This window comes from Pongo pygmaeus, chromosome 1 (assembly GCF_028885625.2).
Source record: "Pongo pygmaeus isolate AG05252 chromosome 1, NHGRI_mPonPyg2-v2.0_pri, whole genome shotgun sequence".
NCBI classification, from domain to species: Eukaryota; Metazoa; Chordata; class Mammalia; order Primates; family Hominidae; genus Pongo; species Pongo pygmaeus.
The window spans coordinates 82526757-82546452 of NC_072373.2; positions in this window are offsets into that span (position 1 = coordinate 82526757).

Genomic DNA, 19696 nt, shown 5'->3' on the forward strand with positions numbered 1-19696 from the left:
AATAAACATACATGTGCATGTGTCTTTATAGCAGCATGATTTATAGTCCTTTGGGTATATACCCAGTAATGGGATGGCTGGGTCGAATGGAATTTCTAGTTCTAGATCCCTGAGGAATCGCCACACTGACTTCCACAAGGGTTGAACTAGTTTACAGTCCCACCAACAGTGTAAAAGTGTTGCTATTTCTCCACATCCTCTCCAGCACCTGTTGTTTCCTGACTTTTTAATGATTGCCATTCTAACTGGTGTGAGATGGTATCTCATTGTGGTTTTGATTTGCATTTCTCTGATGGCCAGTGATGGTGAGCATTTTTTCATGTGTTTTTTGGCTGCATAAATGTCTTCTTTTGAGAAGTGTCTGTTCATGTCCTTTGCCCACTTTTTGATGGGGTTGTTTGTTTTTTTCTTGTAAATTTGTTGGAGTTCATTGTAGATTCTGGATATTAGCCCTTTGTCAGATGAGTAGGTTGCGAAAATTTTCTCCCATTTTGTAGGTTGCCTGTTCACTCTGATGGTAGTTTCTTTTGCTGTGCAGAAGCTCTTGAGTTTAATTAGATCCCATTTGTCAATTTTGGCTTTTGTTGCCATTGCTTTTGGTGTTTTAGACATGAAGTCCTTGCCCATGCCTATGTCCTGAATGGTAATGCCTAGGTTTTCTTCTAGGGTTTTTATGGTTTTAGGGCTAACATTTAAGTCTTTAATCCATCTTGAATTGATTTTTGTATACGGTGTAAGGAAGGGATCCAGTTTCAGCTTTCTACATATGGCTAGCCAGTTTTCCCAGCACCATTTATTAAATAGGGAATCCTTTCCCCATTTCTTGTTTTTGTCAGGTTTGTCAAAGATCAGATAGTTGTAGATATGTGGCATTATTTCTGACGGCTCTGTTCTGTTCCATTGATCTATATCTCTGTTTTGGTACCAGTACCATGCTGTTTTGGTTACTGTAGCCTTGTAGTATAGTTTGAAGTCAGGTAGTGTGATGCCTCCACCTTTGTTCTTTTGGCTTAGGATTGACTTGGCGATGCGGGCTCTTTTTTGGTTCCATATGAACTTTAAAGTAGTTTTTTCCAATTCTGTGAAGAAAGTCATTGGTAGCTTGATGGGGATGGCATTGAATCTGTAAATTACCTTGGGAAGGATGGCCATTTTCATGATATTGATTCTTCCTACCCATGAGCATGGAATGTTCTTCCATTTGTTTGTATCCTCTTTTATTTCCTTGAGCAGTGGTTTGTAGTTCTCCTTGAAGAGGTCTTTCACATCCCTTGTAAGTTGGATTCCTAGGTATTTTATTCTCTTTGAAGCAATTGTGAATGGGAGTTCACTCATGATTTGGCTCTCTGTTTGTCTGTTATTGATGTATAAGAATGCTTGTGATTTTTGCACATAGATTTTGTATCCTGAGACTTTGCTGAAGTTGCTTATCAGCTTAAGGAGATTTTGGGCTGAGACAATGGGGTTTTCTAGATATACTATCATGTCATCTGCAAACAGGGACAATTTGACTTCCTCTTTTCCTAATTGAATACCCTTGATTTCCTTCTCCTGCCTAATTGCCCTGGCCAGAACTTCCAACACTATGTTGAATAGAAGTGGTGAGAGAGGGCATCCCTGTCTTGTGCCAGTTTTCAAAGGGAATGCTTCCAGTTTTTGCCCATTCAGTATGATATTGGCTGTGGGTTTGTCATAAATAGCTCTTATTATTTTGAGACACGTCCCATCAATTCCTAATTTATTGAGAGTTTTTAGCATGAAGGGTTGTTGAATTTTGTCAAAGGCCTTTTCTGCATCTATTGAGATAATCATGTGGTTTTTGTCTTTCGTTCTGTTTATATGCTGGATTACATTTATTGATTTGCGTATATTGAACCAGCCTTGCATCCCAGGGATGAAGCCCACTTGATCATGGTGGATAAGCTTTTTGATGTGCTGCTGGATTCGGTTTGCCAGTATTTTATTGAGGATTTTTGCATCAATGTTCATCAAGGATATTGGTCTAAAATTCTCTTTTTTTGTTGTGTCTCTGCCAGGCTTTGGTATCAGGATGATGCTGGCCTCATAAAATGAGATAGGGAGGATTCCCTCTTTTTCTATTGATTGGAATAGTTTCAGAAGGAATGGTACCAGCTCCTCCTTGTACCTCTGGTAGAATTCGGCTGTGAACCCATCTGGTCCTGGACTTTTTTTGGTTGGTAAGCTATTGATTATTGCCACAATTTCAGCTCCTGTTATTGGTCTATTCAGAGATTCAACTCCTTCCTGGTTTAGTCTTGGGAGGGTGTATGTGTTGAGGAATTTATCCATTTCTTCTAGATTTTCTAGTTTATTTGCATAGAGGTGTTTGTAATATTCTCTGATGGTAGTTTGTATTTCTGTGGGATCGGTGGTGATATCCCCTTTATCATTTTTTATTGCATCTATTTGATTCTTCTCTCTTTTTTTCTTTATTAATCTTGCTAGCGGTCTATCAATTTTGTTGATCCTTTCAAAAAACCAGCTCCTGGATTCATTTATTTTTTGAAGGGTTTTTTTGTGTCTCTATTTCCTTCAGTTCTGCTCTGATTTTAGTTATTTCTTGCCTTCTGCTAGCTTTTGAATGTGTTTGCTCTTGCTTTTCTAGTTCTTTTAATTGTGATGTTAGGGTGTCAATTTTGGATCTTTCCTGCTTTCTCTTGTGGGCATTTAGTGCTATAAATTTCCCTCTACACACTGCTTTGAATGCATCCCAGAGATTCTGGTATGTTGTGTCTTGGTTCTCGTTGGTTTCAAAGAACATCTTTATTTCTGCCTTCATTTCATTATGTACCCAGTAGTCATTCAGGAGCAGGTTGTTCAGTTTCCACATAGTTGAGCGGTTTTGAGTGAGATTCTTAATCCTGAGTTCTAGCTTGATTGCACTGTGATCTGAGAGACAGTTTGTTACAATTTCTGTTCTTTTACATTTATTGAGGAGAGCTTTACTTCCAAGTATATGGTCAATTTTGGAATAGGTGTGGTGTGGTGCTGAAAAAAATGTATATTCTGTTGATTTGGGGTGGAGAGTTCTGTAGATGTCTATTAGGTCCGCTTGGTGCAGAGCTGAGTTCAATTCCTGGGTATCCTTGTTGACTTTCTGTCTCGTTGATCTGTCTAATGCTGACAGTGGGGTGTTAAAGTCTCCCATTATTAATGTGTGGGAGTCTAAGTCTCTTTGTAGGTCACTCAGGACTTGCTTTATGAATCTGGGTGCTCCTGTATTGGGTGCATATATATTTAGGATAGTTAGCTCTTCTTGTTGAATTAATCCCTTTACCATTATGTAATGGCCTTCTTTGTCTCTTTTGATCTTTGTTGGTTTAAAGTCTGTTTTATCAGAGACTAGGATTGCAACCCCTGCCTTTTTTTGTTTTCCATTTGCTTGGTAGATCTTCCTCCATCCTTTTATTTTGAGCCTATGTGTGTCTCTGCACGTGAGATGGGTTTCCTGAATACAGCACACTGATGGGTCTTGAGTCTTTATCCAATTTGCCAGTCTGTGTCTTTTAATTGGAGCATTTAGTCCATTTACATTTAAAGTTAATATTGTTATGTGTGCATTTGATCCTGTCATTATGATGTTAGCTGGATATTTTGCTCGTTAGTTGATGCAGTCTCTTCCTAGTCTCGATGGTCTTTACATTTCGGTATGATTTTGCAGTGGCTGGTAGCGGTTGTGCCTTTCCATGTTTAGCGCTTCCTTCAGGAGCTCTTTTAGGGCAGGCCTGGTGGTGACAAAATCTCTCAGCATTTGCTTGTCTGTAAAGTATTTTATTTCTCCTTCACTTATGAAGCTTAGTTTGGCAGGATACGAAATTCTGGGTTGAAAATTCTTTTCTTTAAGAATGTGGAATATTGGCCCCCACTCTCTTCTGGCTTGTAGGGTTTCTGCCGAGAGATCTGCTGTTAGTCTGATGGGCTTCCCTTTGATGGTAACCCGACCTTTCTCTCTGGCTGCCCTTAACATTTTTTCCTTCATTTCAACTTTGGTGAATCTGACAATTATGTGTCTTGGAGTTGCTCTTCTCGAGGAGTATCTTTGTGGCGTTCTCTGTATTTCCTGAATCTGAATGTTGGCCTGCCTTGCTAGATTGGGGAAGTTCTCCTGGATAATATCCTGCAGAGTGTTTTCCAACTTGTTTCCATTCTCCCCGTCACTTTCAGGTACACCAATCAGATGTAGATTTGGTCTTTTCACATAGTCCCACATTTCTTGGAGGCTTTGCTCGTTTCTTTTTATTCTTTTTTCTCTAAACTTCCCTTCTCGCTTCATTTCATTCGTTTCATCTTCTAGGGCTGATACCCTTTCTTCCATTTGATCGCATTGGCTCCTGAGACTTCTGCATTCTTCACGTAGTTCTCGAGCCTTGGTTTTCAGCTCCATCAGCTCCTTTAAGCACTTCTCTGTATTGGTTATTCTAGTTATACATTCTTCTAAATTTTTTTCAAAGTTTTCAACTTCTTTGCCTTTGGTTTGAATATCCTCCCGTAGCTCGGAGTAATTTGATCGTCTGAAGCCTTCTTCTCTCAGCTCGTCAAAGTCATTCTCCGTCCAGCTTTGTTCCGTTGCTGGTGAGGAACTGCGTTCCTTTGGAGGAGGAGAGGTACTCTGCTTTTTAGAGTTTCCAGTTTTTCTGCTCTGTTTTTTCCCCATCTTTGTGGTTTTATCTACTTTTGGTCTTTGATGATGGTGATGTACAGATGGGTTTTTGGTGTGGATGTCCTTTCTGTTAGTTTTCCTTCTAACAGACAGAACCCTCAGCTGCAGGTCTGTTGGAGTACCTGGCCGGCCGTGTGAGGTGTCGGTCTGCCCCTGCTGGGGGGTGCCTCCCAGTTAAGCTGCTCGGGGGTCAGGGGTCAGGGACCCACTTGAGGAGGCAGTCAGCCCGTTCTCAGATCTCCAGCTGCGTGCTGGGAGAACCACTGCTCTCCTCACAGCTGTCAGACAGGGACATTTAAGTCTGCAGAGGTTACTGCTGTCTTTTTGTTTGTCTGTGCCCTGCCCCCAGAGGTGGAGCCTACAGAGGCAGGCAGGCCTCCTTGAGCTGTGGTGGGCTCCACCCAGTTCAAGCTTCCAGGCTGCTTTGTTTACCTAAGCGAGCCTGGGCAATGGCGGGCGCCCCTCCCCCAGCCTCGCTGCCGACTTGCTGTTTGATCTCAGACTGCTGTGCTAGCGATCAGCGAGACTCCGTGGGCGTAGGACCCTCTGAGCCAGGTGCGGGCTATACTCTCCTGGGGCACCGTTTCCTAAGCCCGTCGGAAAAGCACAGTATTTGGGTGGGAGTGGCCCGATTTTCCAGGTGCCGTCTGTCACCCCTGGAAGGGGAACTCCCTGACCCCTTGCGCTTCCCGAGTGAGGCAATGCCTCACCCCCTGCTTCGGCTGGCGCACGGTGCGCTCACCCACTGACCTGCGCCCACTGTCTGGCACTCCCTAGTGAGATGAACACAGTACCTCAGATGGAAATGCAGAAATCACCCGTCTTCTGCGTCGCTCGCGCTGGGAGCTGTAGACCGGAGCTGTTCCTATTCGGCCATCTTGGCTCCTCCTTCCCTAGAATTTCTTTAAAAGAAGAAATATATTTCGTTTAATAAAATGCTCAGAAAGCCATTTTGTTGTGGAAAAATACCGCCATGCCTCAGTGGCTATGCTAAGAAAAGACATTGAGCAAAATTATTGTACATATTAAAGGGAAAAGAATTTCAAGTTTCTTAAGGCAGCCTGGGAAACTTTCTAGAGTAGATACTGAAACATTCAATTTTAAGTAATCTGCAGTGGTACATGGCAATGTAACGCCTCCCCCAAATCTTCAACAAAAACCTGCTGTGCTTTGGGTAAGCAGTGTTTGTTGCAGGGAAATTAAGGCAAAGTAGTGTTTGTTGGGTTAATTCAGGACAAGAAGCAGAGAAAGCTTCCAGCAAGATAAAAAATCTTGCAGAAAACTATTGTGAACAGGATATACCCCTGGGAATCCTCAGTTATTCTGTGGGGAAATGCTGAGTTTCCAAGCCCAGCATATGAAATATTTCCATTTAAATGTTAAAGGAAAAAGTGACACAACTAAACTAAAGGGAATGCGGCTCTCTAGGCTGCTAAGTTTTAGATAACTAGTATAGCCCTCTGATATTTCTGGGTTACTTTGTACTTGGTTAGCATTTAAAAAATCATAGTTGAAGCTGATTTCTTTGAGAAATGCTAGCCTCTTATTAAGCAAGTTCAGTATATAAAGTATTGAAATGAGTTCCCTGCAGAGACATTGCTATTATAATACAGCAAGTCAGGCATCCGTTTCCCTGTGCGGCTGAGACAGGAGCTGCTCCAGCCTTTCTTCCCGAGCATCCCTCTGTTCTCCTAATGAAGTCACTCCGTAACCCACAGCCCTCCAGGGCAGCTGAGCCAGCAATAAGAAAGGAGGTTAATTTACCTCCACCTGCCTCCTGCCAAACAGAAAATCACATTTTTGAAATCCACATGAAACTTAGGGTCATAATAAGCTTATGGGTGAAGAATGTAGGTGGTTTGCGTTGTTTGTAGAACAAAACTAGGCTCTGCGAAGAGGTTGCAGTGAAATAAACATTTTATGGAGCCCTTCCTGTGGTGTTTTTTTTGTTGTTGTTGTTCGCTTTTTGGAGGTAGGGCCTGCTAAAAATTTTTGTGACATGTCTACTTTTAAAAACATTTGCCCATCTTTACCCATGAAGTATTGAGAGCACTTATTGAGGGTTAAAGTGCTTATTAGTGGGAGTTCACCTCGTGGGGGTCAGGCTTTTAAAAACATTCTATGTCATCCTTAAGGAAAAAATAAAAACAAATTATTGTGAATGGCCAAGAAAGTCTATCAGGAAGGAAATAAAGTGGAGAGAAAAACAACCACAGGCTCTTTCATCAACTCTTGGAGAGGCAGGAAACATGGCAACATCAGGGTGAATTTATACTCATCCTTGACCTCTGTCTGGAGAGGGGCAGTGACTCCACCTCCCACCCAGGACAGGATGCTGTGGTCATGAGGAGGGCACCTCTGGGCACAGCACTTACCTGGGGCTATGCATTCCTTCTGACCCAGCCTCTCCGGCACCTGGGAGTGACTTGTGGAAAACAGGATGTCTGTTAGTCTACTCACTAAATGCTAGATCTTGGGCAAGGTCCGTAACCCCCAGGGGCTTCAGTTTCCTCAGCTGTAAGATGGGGCTGAGAAAAAGAGCTCGTAATCCCTTACCCAAGACCCTTGGGCCAAATGTGTCTCAGAATTCAGGATTTTCAGATCTGAGAAAGGTAAGAAGCTGCCCAGAAGTATCCATTTTATGTACTACACAGAAAAGAAAAGAATTTCACATTTCTTGAGGCAGCTTGGGAAACTTCCTAGAATAGAGAAAGCGGTGTCTGGAGCAGTACCTGCAATTGAATACACTGAGAGACACCGAAGGACTGAGAAGTTTCCACTGAGGCTGTGGCATGTCCTCGTCCTCCACAGCTGTTCTTCCACCCACTCTAACACATGACCTTAGCCCCTAACTGCTCCTCCTCATCCCTCTTAATGTCTTAATGAAATCCAAATTGACTGAACAATGGTGGCTGATGTGCAAGAATTCCTCTCTCTTCTAAAATCCATCCCTCACCTACTATTCCTGAACTTCCTGAATTAGGGCTGACCCCCCTGCTAAGGCCCTATAACAGCAATAACAATAACAACAACAAACAACAAACCCAAAAACCCTCCCTCCTCCCCCAAGGTATCTGAGAACACTCCTTTCAGGGACTGCTTCTGCCTGGCAGTCTGGATTAAAGTCTACCGTCATGGTGCTCTGGTTGCTTTTCCTCCACAACATTCATAGTTCTGCAGTGAAACATAAGAACACCTGCGGTGCATAGGATGGATAAAAAACATGAAGAGTCTCACTGAGGGAAGGTGAGCTGGCAAATGACTGTTTTCAGAGCTTTTTGAATTTTGGAAATGAGGATGTGAAATTGAGGACCTGTGGTATTATGTCATAGAGTTGATGTGAAAATGAAGTGAGATAGTACATGAAAGTATTTGGAATAGTATTGGGCACACAGAGCTTAATAAATATTTGCCATGGTGATTATGCTGAGAGTTTTATGTAACCAAGGAGCTGTCACATTGGGGTTCAGACTCACAGGTGCACAGAGGGACCACAGCTTAGGACAACACCAAGGTAGAGGGCATCCTCTCATCCCTGCACCCTGGAAAACTTTGCAATGGCCAGTTTCCAGCCATAGCTGCATCTGGCTCTAGGCTGCCTGTTTCTGGAAGAGATCCTGTGCATCCTCAACAGCTCCATGTACAGGCTCTGAATGCAGCCTGTCTGCTGAAGACTCCAGTTTCCCAGTTATCAAGTGATTTATTTTTGTACAAGGCAATTGTAACTGACCCCATAGCTTGAAGAGCAGCCCAGAATTCTTGGGCTTCTTACTGGGGCACATAGATAGAAAGAATGTATTCTTTTGATAGAAGTATAAGAATGTAGAGTGATATCATCTTAAATTGTACTTCAAGTTATACAAACTATGGAAGTAAACATAGCTAAAAACATTTAAAACAAGCTTGTGCAACCCGGACCTGTGGGCTGCGTGCAGCCCAACATAAATTCGTAAACTTTCTTAAAACATTATGAGAATTTTTTGTGATTTTTTTTTTTTTAGCTCATCAACTATCATTAGTATTAGTGTATTTTACAAGTGGCCCAAGACAATTTTTCTTCCAATGCAGCCTAGGGGAGCCAAAAAATTGGACACCCTGATTTAAAACATGGCCCATAATTTAATCATCCACATATTAATTCATTTAACAGTCAGTGCCTGTGCACCTGTGTGGCCCAGGCACTGTCCTATGCCCAGGGGATTCAGAGATGAACAAAACAGACAAGTTTCTCCTCCCATGGAGTTTCCATCCTAGTGAAGACGGTGGACAAATAACTAAGTAGTATAATTATTAATTGTGGTGGGTGCTAGGAAAAAAACAAAACTGGGTAATGGAGCTGGGAGTGTCTGGAAGTGGGTATTTTGGATGGGGTAAGTCAGGGAAGGTCTCTATGAAATTATCTTCAACAGTTGAGAAGGGAGTTGGAAAGAAGCTGGCTCATGAAGAGCTCAGAGAAGAAAGTTCTTAGCGGAAGGAGGAGTAAGTGTAAAGTCCCTGAGGCAGAAGGGATTGGAGATGTTTGGGGAGCAGCCAGGAGAGGCATGTGGCTGGAGCTGGGGACTGACAACAGGAGGTGTGGTTGGAGAGGTACGCAGGGGCCCACTCTACCAGGTCAGACCCTGCAGGCCATGCCAAGCAGTGTAGCTAGTAAGTGTAAGGAGTAGCCACTGGAGGGTTTAAGCAAAGACATGATGCAATCTCATTTATAATTGCTTGAGGAGCAGGAGAATTATTTTCTATAGTGCCTTCTGGTCTTTTATTTTTCACACACCCTTCATGGAATTTGCTAGGCATAGCTTCTAAAGGGCTCTGAATTCATTCTTGTGACTGTATCTGGTATTCTAGTGGTCACCTAGGTCACTAACAGTGCCTTGAGTCACCACCTCCAAAATTAAGCCATCCCCACATGTAAAAACCTGTGACTATCAGTCTTAATGCATATGATGTTGTGTGGCTTTTTCTACTGTACAAAAAACCCCCTTACATTAAATATAAATGCACATTAAATATTTAGCAAACACTTGTTTAAGGAATGATGCATGTGGAGCAAGAAGTAAATGACATAAGCTCCCAATATACAAGCCACATATTATCGTGACAATTCAACCTTACCTGTCACTATTTAGCTTTCATTTTCCTTCTTGCTTGTAGGAAAAACAGCCCCAACATTCCCTATCTCCTGAAGCCTCCCTGCATCACACATCCACATTTTGGGTAGAAGGAGACTTTGACACCCAGCTCAAGACTCTCGGAGGTTGTAGACAAGCAACAAGGGGAATGTAAGGGCCAGCCAATCTGGATTCAGTCCAGCAGCTGCCCAGTTGAGACCTGGACCAAAGCCAACTTCTCACTCACCTCCGGCATAGTCACTATCTATCTAGCTGATGATTTCTCCTTCCTTTCAATGAAAGCTTTAAGTGGCTTCTGTTTGCCTGGGAGACAAAGTGGGTCACATTCACAGTAGCACTTTATATTGATGACCCCTGTCTCCACTCACGACGGTGGGGCCTCTAATTCTCCTCCAAGTCACTCCTATCACCAGAGGCGTCTCACTTATGAGCTCAACCTCCTTTGCCTGCTTGGGCCACCTCTGCCTGCACAGCTGCATAAGGGCCCTTCTTCTGTTGTCACAGCCTTCAGATGAGCCACTTTCACGGGGAACTGTTGCACCAGATACTGCAGCTCTGCACTGGCCTACAACCACCAGGCATCATCGAAGCTGGACCTCCACTATTGCCAAACATTACCGCCAACATATGCACTTTCAGTTCATGTTGTTGAGGTTTTTTTTAGCCCCTCCTTCCCCTTTCCATCATGTTCCACTTCTAGACTAAGGCATGAGACCAGGGGAGGTTATAAAGCTGGACTGGAGGATAAATATAAGTTGTAGATGTTCTTCCGTCTTCTTTGTTACCCCCTCCTCTCTGAATACTGGAGTAGTATAACAGCACCAATCCCATATGCTTGCCTTCCTCACCCCCTGGTATCATGCCCTGTGTTAATCTCTTCTCCTGGAATGACGGAATGTCATTCTGAGATTATGAAAAAATTGTAAGACTCCAGTGGAGCCCTGAGATGACTGCGGCTCCAACCAGCAGCTTGACTGCAACTATCACGACAGACCTTAAGCCAGAACTATTTAGTCAACCCACACCTCAATTCCTGACCCGAAGAAATAATGGAATAATACTTGTTCATTATATAAGTCACTAAGTTTAGGGGTAATTTGTTAAGGAGCAACACAAACATAGGCACATAAAAGTATAAAAATCAAGTGTAGAGCTCAATGATTGTTTCATAAGGTGAGCACACCTCTGTAAGCACTGCCCAGCTCCAGAAACGAACATTGCCAACAGCCTTGAAGCTCCTCTCATGCTCTCTTCCAGTGATTATCTCCCAAAAGGAACTGTTGTTTTCATATTTAGACCTTAGAATTATTTGTCTACTTTTGAATTTTATATAAGCAGAATCATACATGTGTTTTGTAGCTGGCTTCTCTTGCTCAAGATCATCTTTATATGATTCATCCATGTTGTTTCATGTAGCAGCACTCTTTGCTGAACTATTCCACTGTGGGAATAAACCACAGTTTATTTTCCATCCCACTGTTGATGGACATTTGGGGGCTATTACAAATAATGCTGCTATGAACATTCTTGTACACATCTTTTGGTCAACATATGTCAATATTTCAGGCTGGGTATGGTGGCTCAGGCCTGTAATCCCAGCACTTTGGGAGGCCAAGGTGGGTGGATCACTTGAGTCTAGGAGTTCAAGACCACCTGGGCAACATGGTGAAACCCTGTATCTACCAAAAAATACAGAAAATTAGCCAGAAAGGATGGTGTGCATCTGTAGTCCCAGCTACTTGGAAGGCTGAGGTGGAAGAATCACCTGAGCCAGGGAAGTCGAGGCTGCAGTGAGCTGAGATCATGCCACTGCGCTCCAGCCTGGGCAACCAGAGTGAGACTCTGTCTCAAAAACAAACAAAAGAAGACAAAACATATATATATTTCAGCTGGGTATATACTGGGGAGTGGAACTTCTGGGCCATATGTTTACTAGACACTGCTGGCCGGGCACGGTGGCTCATGCCTGTAATCCCAGCACTTTGGGAAGCTGAGGTCAGCACTTTGGGGGATCATGAGGTCAGGAGATTGAGACCATCTTGGCCTACATGGTGAAACCCCGTCTCTACTAAAAATACAAAAAATCAGCTGGATGTGGTGGTGTGTGCCTGTAATCCCAGCTACTTGGGAGGCTGAGGCAGGAGAATTGCTTGAACCAGGGAGTCGGAGGTTGCAGTGCGCCGAGATCACGCCACTGCACTCCAGTCTGGTGACAGAGTGAGACTCCATTTCAAAAAAAATAGATACTGCCAATCAGTTTCCACCCTGGCTGCAGGAGTTCACATTTCCACCAGCGGTATGTGAAAATCCCCACTGTTTCACATTCTCACCAACACTTGGATTTTAGCTATTCTGGTGGGTATGTAGTCATATCACATTGCGATTTTAATCTCCATCTCATGAGTCATCATGCCATTGCCCCACTTCCGATGGACCACATACACTCCAGAACTCCTTATGAAGAGGGGCTTTGTCAGGCCTGCACTGCAGGTTGGCTCTTCTCTCTGCCCAATCCTGCTGCCACCCTTTTTTTTCCCCCACAGATGTTGATCCTTAATAAGTACAGATGCTCCTCAACTTACGAGGGGGCTATGTCCCAACAAGCCCATCGTAAGCTTGAAATACTATAAGTCAAAATGCATTTAACTTAAACTTGACTACCTTAAATGTGCTCAGAACACTAAACATTAGTCTACACAGTTGGGCAAAACCATCTAACACAAAGCCAATATTATAATAAAGGATTGAATATTTCATGTAATTTATTGAATACTGTACTGAAAGTGAAAACAGAATTGTTGTGTGGGTACTCAAAGTATGGTTTCTACTGAATGCCCACCACTTTTGCATCATCTTAAAGTCAAGCAATCGTTAAGTCGAAGTATTGTTAAGTCAGGGACCATCTGTGCTCTGCAGGCCAAACTCTGTCAGTGTCTGCTTCTGAGGAATCCAATCTGTAACAATTTGCCTACTCCTACCATAGTTCCTACAGCTGCCTCAATTACTGCCATGTACAGTGTGTTTTAACCTATGAGCTTTTGTCAATGAACACATATATATTTGTTTTTCATGACACCGTAAGGTAGCAAAAATCAATCTAAGTCCTATAAATGGTATTGTTATATGTTTGTTAAAATTATGCTTTAAAGCTTTAAGTTATATTGTTACATACACATTTCTTGGAGAGATTACAGTATGATTGATATTTATAGGGCAATTTCCCCCTTACCGCTTTTCTTTTGCAAAAATATCTTAGTTACCCCCATGGATTACAATTCCAAATAAATTCCAAAATGAGCTCATCAGTTTCCCTTAAAAAATTCTGTGGAGATTTTGGTTGGAAGTCACTGAATTAATAGGATAACTTGGGGAGAACAGATATCTTCATAAAATTACATTTTCTCTCTTTCTTTCTTTCTTCTTTTTCTTCCTTTCTTTCTTTTTCTTTTTTGTTGAGACAAGGTCTAACTCTGTCACCTAGGCTAGAGTACAGAGGTACAATCTTGGCTCACTGCAACCTCTGCCTTCTGAGCTCAAGGGATCCTCCCACCTCAGCCTCCCCAGTAGCTGATACTACAGGCACGCACCACCATGCCCAGCTAAATTTTTTTTGTATTTTTTGGTAGAGACGGGATTTTGCCATTTTGTCTAGGCTGGTCTTGAACCACTGAGCTCAAGTGGTACACCTGCCTTGGCCTCCCAAAGTGCTGGGATTACAGGCATGAGCCATCATGCCTGAATTGATCTTTCTAACATATGAATTTTCTATGGCTTCCCAAAATCAAAATCTCTTCTTGACATGATATATTTCCCTTACCCAGCTGAACATGCTCATCTCCCTGCATTAGTTCTTCACATTCTCTTCAACTTAAAATGGCTTTTTCTGACACATCATGTCTCTTGTCTCTGTACCTACTATTCCCTCTGTGTAAAACTCTTCCTCTCCTTCTCTCTCTCCCACCTCCTCACTGTCTGCCACGCTTCTATTTGTTCTTCAAGTTTCAACTCAAGAATTACCTCTGATATGAACCTTCCCTCGAGACAGGCCTATCTATGCTCCTTCTTCCCTGGCACCTTTGCCTGTGGATAGCCCTCCACATTGCACTAATGACATCGAATTATAATTTGTCTCTTTGATTATTTGTGAATTAATTAAGCAGAAATTTTTCTTAAAATTAAGGACAATGTATATTAATAATTTTCATTCTCGTCACCCATCACAGCACCCAGGGCTTGTTTGGCACTCAATGCATACTTGTTAAATGCATACATCTAATGTACAAATGCATAAGTAGTGGAATTATGGGCATCTGGCAGGCAAAGTGGACAGATATTTTGTTACAGGCACTCTTTCATTTGTGCTTTTAAAATTACTATGGTGATGATGTGAAAGGCTGGCCTTGTTTTAGTGCAAATTCTAACTTAATTATTTTCTTCTGACTCGCAGGTAACTTTCTTTTCCTGTTTAATATTGCTGATATATTGATACACCATGGAATAATATGTAGCCATAAAAAAGAATGAGTTCATGTCCTTTGCAGCAGGAAGCCATCATTCTCAGCAAACTAACACAGGAACAGAAAACCAAACACGGCATATTATCACTTGTAATTGGGAGTTGAACAATGAGAACACATGGACACAGGGAGGGGAACATCACACACCAAGGTCTGTTGCGGGGTGGGGGTAAAGGCAAGGGAGAGCATTAAAACAAATACCTAATGCATGTGGAGCTTAAAACCTAGATGACAGGTTGATAGGTGCAGCAAACCACCATGGCCCATGTATACCTATGTAACAAACCTGCACGTTCGGCATATGTATCCCAGAACTTAAAGTAAAATTAAAAAAATAAATTTTACAGATATATTGAAATACTGGGATGACTACTCTTCTAAAGCTTAGTTAATGTGTTTTGATTAAACAAATGCAATCCAAAAAATACATATTAACAATATTAACATGTCTTTCTATGTACCAAGCACTATTAGGCATTTGGAAAACATGTCCTCTAGATTGAAAGGAGTCAAGAATTGTTCCCCAAATGTCTGGAAAATAATTGTTATCCAAATGTAAATGTGCATGAAAGAGAAACATGTAAAACTCAAGGCAGTCAGCAAAAGGGCAGGTTTTCATTGCTACCTTTAAAATTCAGAACATTTGATTAAAGTGAAGGGATGTGAGAAGAACCATGGGGAAAGGCTATCTGCTTAATGAAAAATAATAGGCATCGGCATTTTCTCCCTCAAAGCTGGGGTGGGCTATGAAAGTACTTCCTCAATAGCTGCCTGGGGACTTTCAAGATATTTTATAAAGTTATTTTTTTCAAGAGGCTTTTTTTTTTTTTTCCTGCAGAGGCTACAGTGAAAAGTGTGAAAAATCTATACAGAAATTAAATGAAGCAATCTACAGATTTTTAGAGTAGAAAGTGGGAACAGAAATAGTGGAAAAAGGCCGGGTATGGTGGCTCACACCTGTAATCCCAGCAGTTCAGGAGGCCGAGATGGGCAGATCACCTGAGGTCAGGAGTTTAAGACCAGCCTGGCCAATATAGTGAAACCCCGTCTTTACTAAAAATACAAAAATTAGCTGGACGTGGTGGCGCGCCTGTAATCCCAGCTACTTGGGAGGCTGAGGCAGGAGAATCGCTTGAACCCAGGAGGCGGAGGTTGCAGTGAGCCAAGATTGCACCACTGCACTCCAGCCTGGGTGACAAAGCCAGGCTCCGTCTCAAAAAAAAAAAAAAAAAAAAAAAAGAAATAGTGGGAAAAAAGCTAACAATTACTACCACATAGCTAAGAACTACTGAGCATCTGTTCTGTTCCAGGCACTATAATGGACATTATTTTAAATGCATTCTCTCATTTAATCCCCATAAAAATCCAGTGAAGGAGGAGCTATGATTTTAATGGCAGGGAAATTGTGGTTCAGTATCATCCTATGTAAGCTCATGCTTAAGTGGCTAACTCCACAGCTAACTCTCTTCACTGTTTCACTAGCTATCTACTATTTGAAGCATGCATAACACAAAAGAGAAGTTTTCTATTCTTTAAAGACTAAAGCCTGAGCTCAGGCAGACAGCCTCAGAACCCTCTGCCCTTGGTGTGACTGTTCTGATACAATTCTTTTGTCAATAACATGTAATGGGTACCTGCTAGATGCCTGGATCTGTGCTGAGTGCTGGGAGACAGAAAGGACAAAGCCACTGCTTCTAACCTAGAAGGAACAAGTGGTGACCTAGACAAATAAGCAAGGGCAACACCATGTAAAAGAAGGAGTTTGCAGGGTGGGTTCTTCACAAGGATCAAACCTAGACATAAGGAAAAGATAACTATTCCACAGTGGGCCTGTGGGGATGGGGACCAGTGTAGGTTTTTCACATAAAAACATAAAGTCAGGATGAGAAGCAGCAGGATCTGGTATGATTATTTCAGCCACTCCTGGCTAGGGGCTTCCCCTAATATCCCAATGAGGAGGATTTGCTAAACAAAAGCTGGAGCGCCTGGTTATTAGCTTATGCTGATTTAGTCATCCTCACTTCCTATTCATTTTATACAGCTCTATGTGCAAAGAATTTTGCCAGGTATTATTCACTGTCAGGTAGTCTTTCAATAAATATTTATGTAGTGCCCACTCTGAGCATTGGGAATATGAAGGTGGACAGGATAGACATTCTTGCTCTCCCGGAGCTCCCATTCTACCAGTGGAGACAATAAACACGTAGCTAAAAAAATAAATACTGTTATTATAGTATTTATTTTTGTTGTGATGAATTAATGATTGCTATGAAAGGAATAGAGTTGGCTGATGGAGAGTAACTGGGGAAGGCCTCTAGGAAAGAGTGCTCTAGGAGTCACTGCTGAGGAGTGACATCTAAGTGGAGGTCCCAATGGAAGTGAGGCAGCCATGCCAGCAGCTGAGGGAAGAGCATTTTGAACATAGGGAACAGCAAACACAAAGACAGATACTGAGGTGGCGTGCTTAAAGCCAGAGGGTTTGTAGACCTCATTCTCCTGCTCTGATGCCTGAGACCAAGCTCTAGGCACCTGTTTTGTAATGGAGCTGTAATAGGGTCTATTGCTATTTTGTATGCCAGCAATAAATGGTGTAGCAATAAATAAATTTTTTTCATCTTCTTGCAAAAAAATTCACATTGTGAAACTTACAAAAGGCTCATACTTTGCATGTTAATAGAAAAATAAGGCCAGGCATAGTGGCTCATGTCTATAATCCCAGCACTTTGGGAGAATGAGGTGGGAGGACCAATTGAGGCCAGAAGTTCAAGACCAGCCTGGGCAGCATATGAGACCCCATCTCTACAAAAAATTAAAAATTAGCCATGTGTGGTGGCATACACCTTTAGTCCCAGCTACATGGGAGTCTGAGGTGGGAGGATCACTTGAGGGAGGATCACTTGAGCCCAGGAGTTTGAGGCTGCAGTGAGCTGTGAGCCACACTGCAGTGTAGCCTGGATGACAGAGCAAGACCTTGTTTCAAAAAAAAAAAAAGAAAAGAAAAAAAAAGGAAAAAAGAAAAACAAAGAAACAACCACAAGGAAAAAGAAGATGTAGGGCTAGAAGAGGCATCAGATATTAATATCATCTAATCCAACTCCTCATTTTAGATGAGAGAATTGAGGCCCAAAGGTAAGATAAAAATCCCATGGTCACATGGCACGATAGTGGCAGACCTGAGATTAGAACTCCAAAATGTGAGAGTATTCTTTCCTTAACAGGTAAGGGATGAAATGTTTATAACTGGCAGGTACTCAAACTATTTGTATTAATCATTTGTTTTTAAAATGATGAACCCAATTTTCCTCCTTTTGAATTTCTCCCACTTAGTTTTCCATCTATTTTGAAGTTCTTCCAAATTCAGTTGATATAAAGCAAACCAACTTTGATTAAGGATCCTTCTTAGCCCAATGTCGAAATCAGGGTGTGTGACATCATTTGGCCACCAGAGGGCACTGAAGTCTACTATTCAGAGTAGATGATCTTGCTTCTGATACACAATTCCTACTGAGTAGCCTGAGAAGTTGGCTGAATATTAGGAGGCTGGGTTTGAGAAGGGAAGTAGCGGTGGGACTTTGGCTCACACACCTGTTGCCCACAGCTGCTCACATGACTGGCCAACAGCAGCTGAGTGAAATTACTTCACCTCTGTTACACAACTCAGCCTTACAGGGCCAGGTGTCTGTCAGAGCCAGCTTTACAAGATGACAAACTCTTGCACTAACACCACCATACAGTCTTTACAACAACAATTACAGTGGAAATTTGAGGCCAGGCCAAAAAGATTAAGACTTGCTCCAAAAAGACGTGACCAAAGCTTAAAGTCATAAAGAATGGAGGCCAGGTGCTATGAGCTTATTGACCAGTTTCCAGAATAGCAGAATCAGGAGCACCTGTGAGAGAATGAGACAGGCCATCTTAGAAGAAGCAAAAGGAATGTCCCTTACAAGGAGCAGGGAAGGGCAGTGGGGGCAATAAATTCATGAAACCGCCGACCCCAAGCTTAATGTCTTAACAGGTCCTGAACTGGTAAGTTCAAATTTGTACATGGGATATTGATAGTAGACTAACAATCCCTTTGTGTGTCTATATGAGAGACTCCTGGGCAGTAGTTTAAAAGGTCTTGACGGGCAATAACAAATGTTGGTGAGGATGTGGGGAAAAGGAAACCTTTGTACACTGTTAGTGGGAATGTAAATTAGTATAACTGCTATGGAAAAAAATTTGGAGTTCCTCAAAAAATTAAAAATAGAGGCACCATATGATCCAGCAATCCCACAGCTAGGTATATCCCCAAAAGAAAGAAAATCAGTATATTGAGAGATGTCTGCACTCCTGTGTTTATTGCAGCACCATTCACAACAGCCAAGATTTGGAAGCAACCTAAGTGTCCATCAACAGATGAATGGATAAAGAAAATGTGGTATATGTACACGATGGAGTACTATTCAGCCATAAAAAATGAATGGGATCCTGTCTGTCTTTGCAACAACATGGTTGGAACTGGAGGTTATTACGTGAAGTGAAATAAGCCAGGCACAGAAAGACAAACTTCACACATCCTCACTTATTTGTGGGAGCCTAAATGGAAACAATTGAACTCATGGAGATAGAGAGTAGAGGGATGGTTACCAGAGGCAAAGAAGGGTAGTGGGGGGACTTGCAGCGGAGGAGTGGGGATGGTTAATGGGTACAAAAAATAGTTAGAATAAGACCTAGTATTTCATAGCACAACAGGGTGACTATAGTCAATAGTAATTTAAGTGTACATTTAAAATGACTAAAAGTGTAATTGGATTGTTTGTAACACAAAGGATAAACGCTTGAGGCAATGGATACCCCATTTACCCTGATATGACTATTATGCATTGCATGCCTCTAGCAAAATATCTCATGTACACCATAAATGTATACACCTACTATGTACCCACAAAAATTAAAAATTTTAAAATAAGTAAATAAAAAGTTTTTTAAAGGTCTTGAACTTTTGGGCTTCTGCCTAACTTTACTGCTAGTGTAAGTGGGTCCCTTGAGATTTCAGCACCCCAGCATTTGTTAGTGACTGAAATAATGAAAATTCTGATCAGGCCCTTGCTTGCACGTGTTGACAACTCTCTTTTTTGCCCAATATCCCTTGTTCCTACAACATAATCGTAAACTGCTGATGTACTGTTTCTTTGTCAAGCAGGAGGAAATAATAACTTCAGGGTTACGAAAAAGTTTGCAAGAGGAATAAGTCCTTTGAAGTACATTGAGGCCAGCTTCTGACGCCCAGAAGTCTGATTGTTCAAGGAATTATCTGAGACTGAAGAAACATAGACTTTTTCCCTCGATTCCCTGAAACACCCCCTCCCTGACTCGCTGGCCGCATA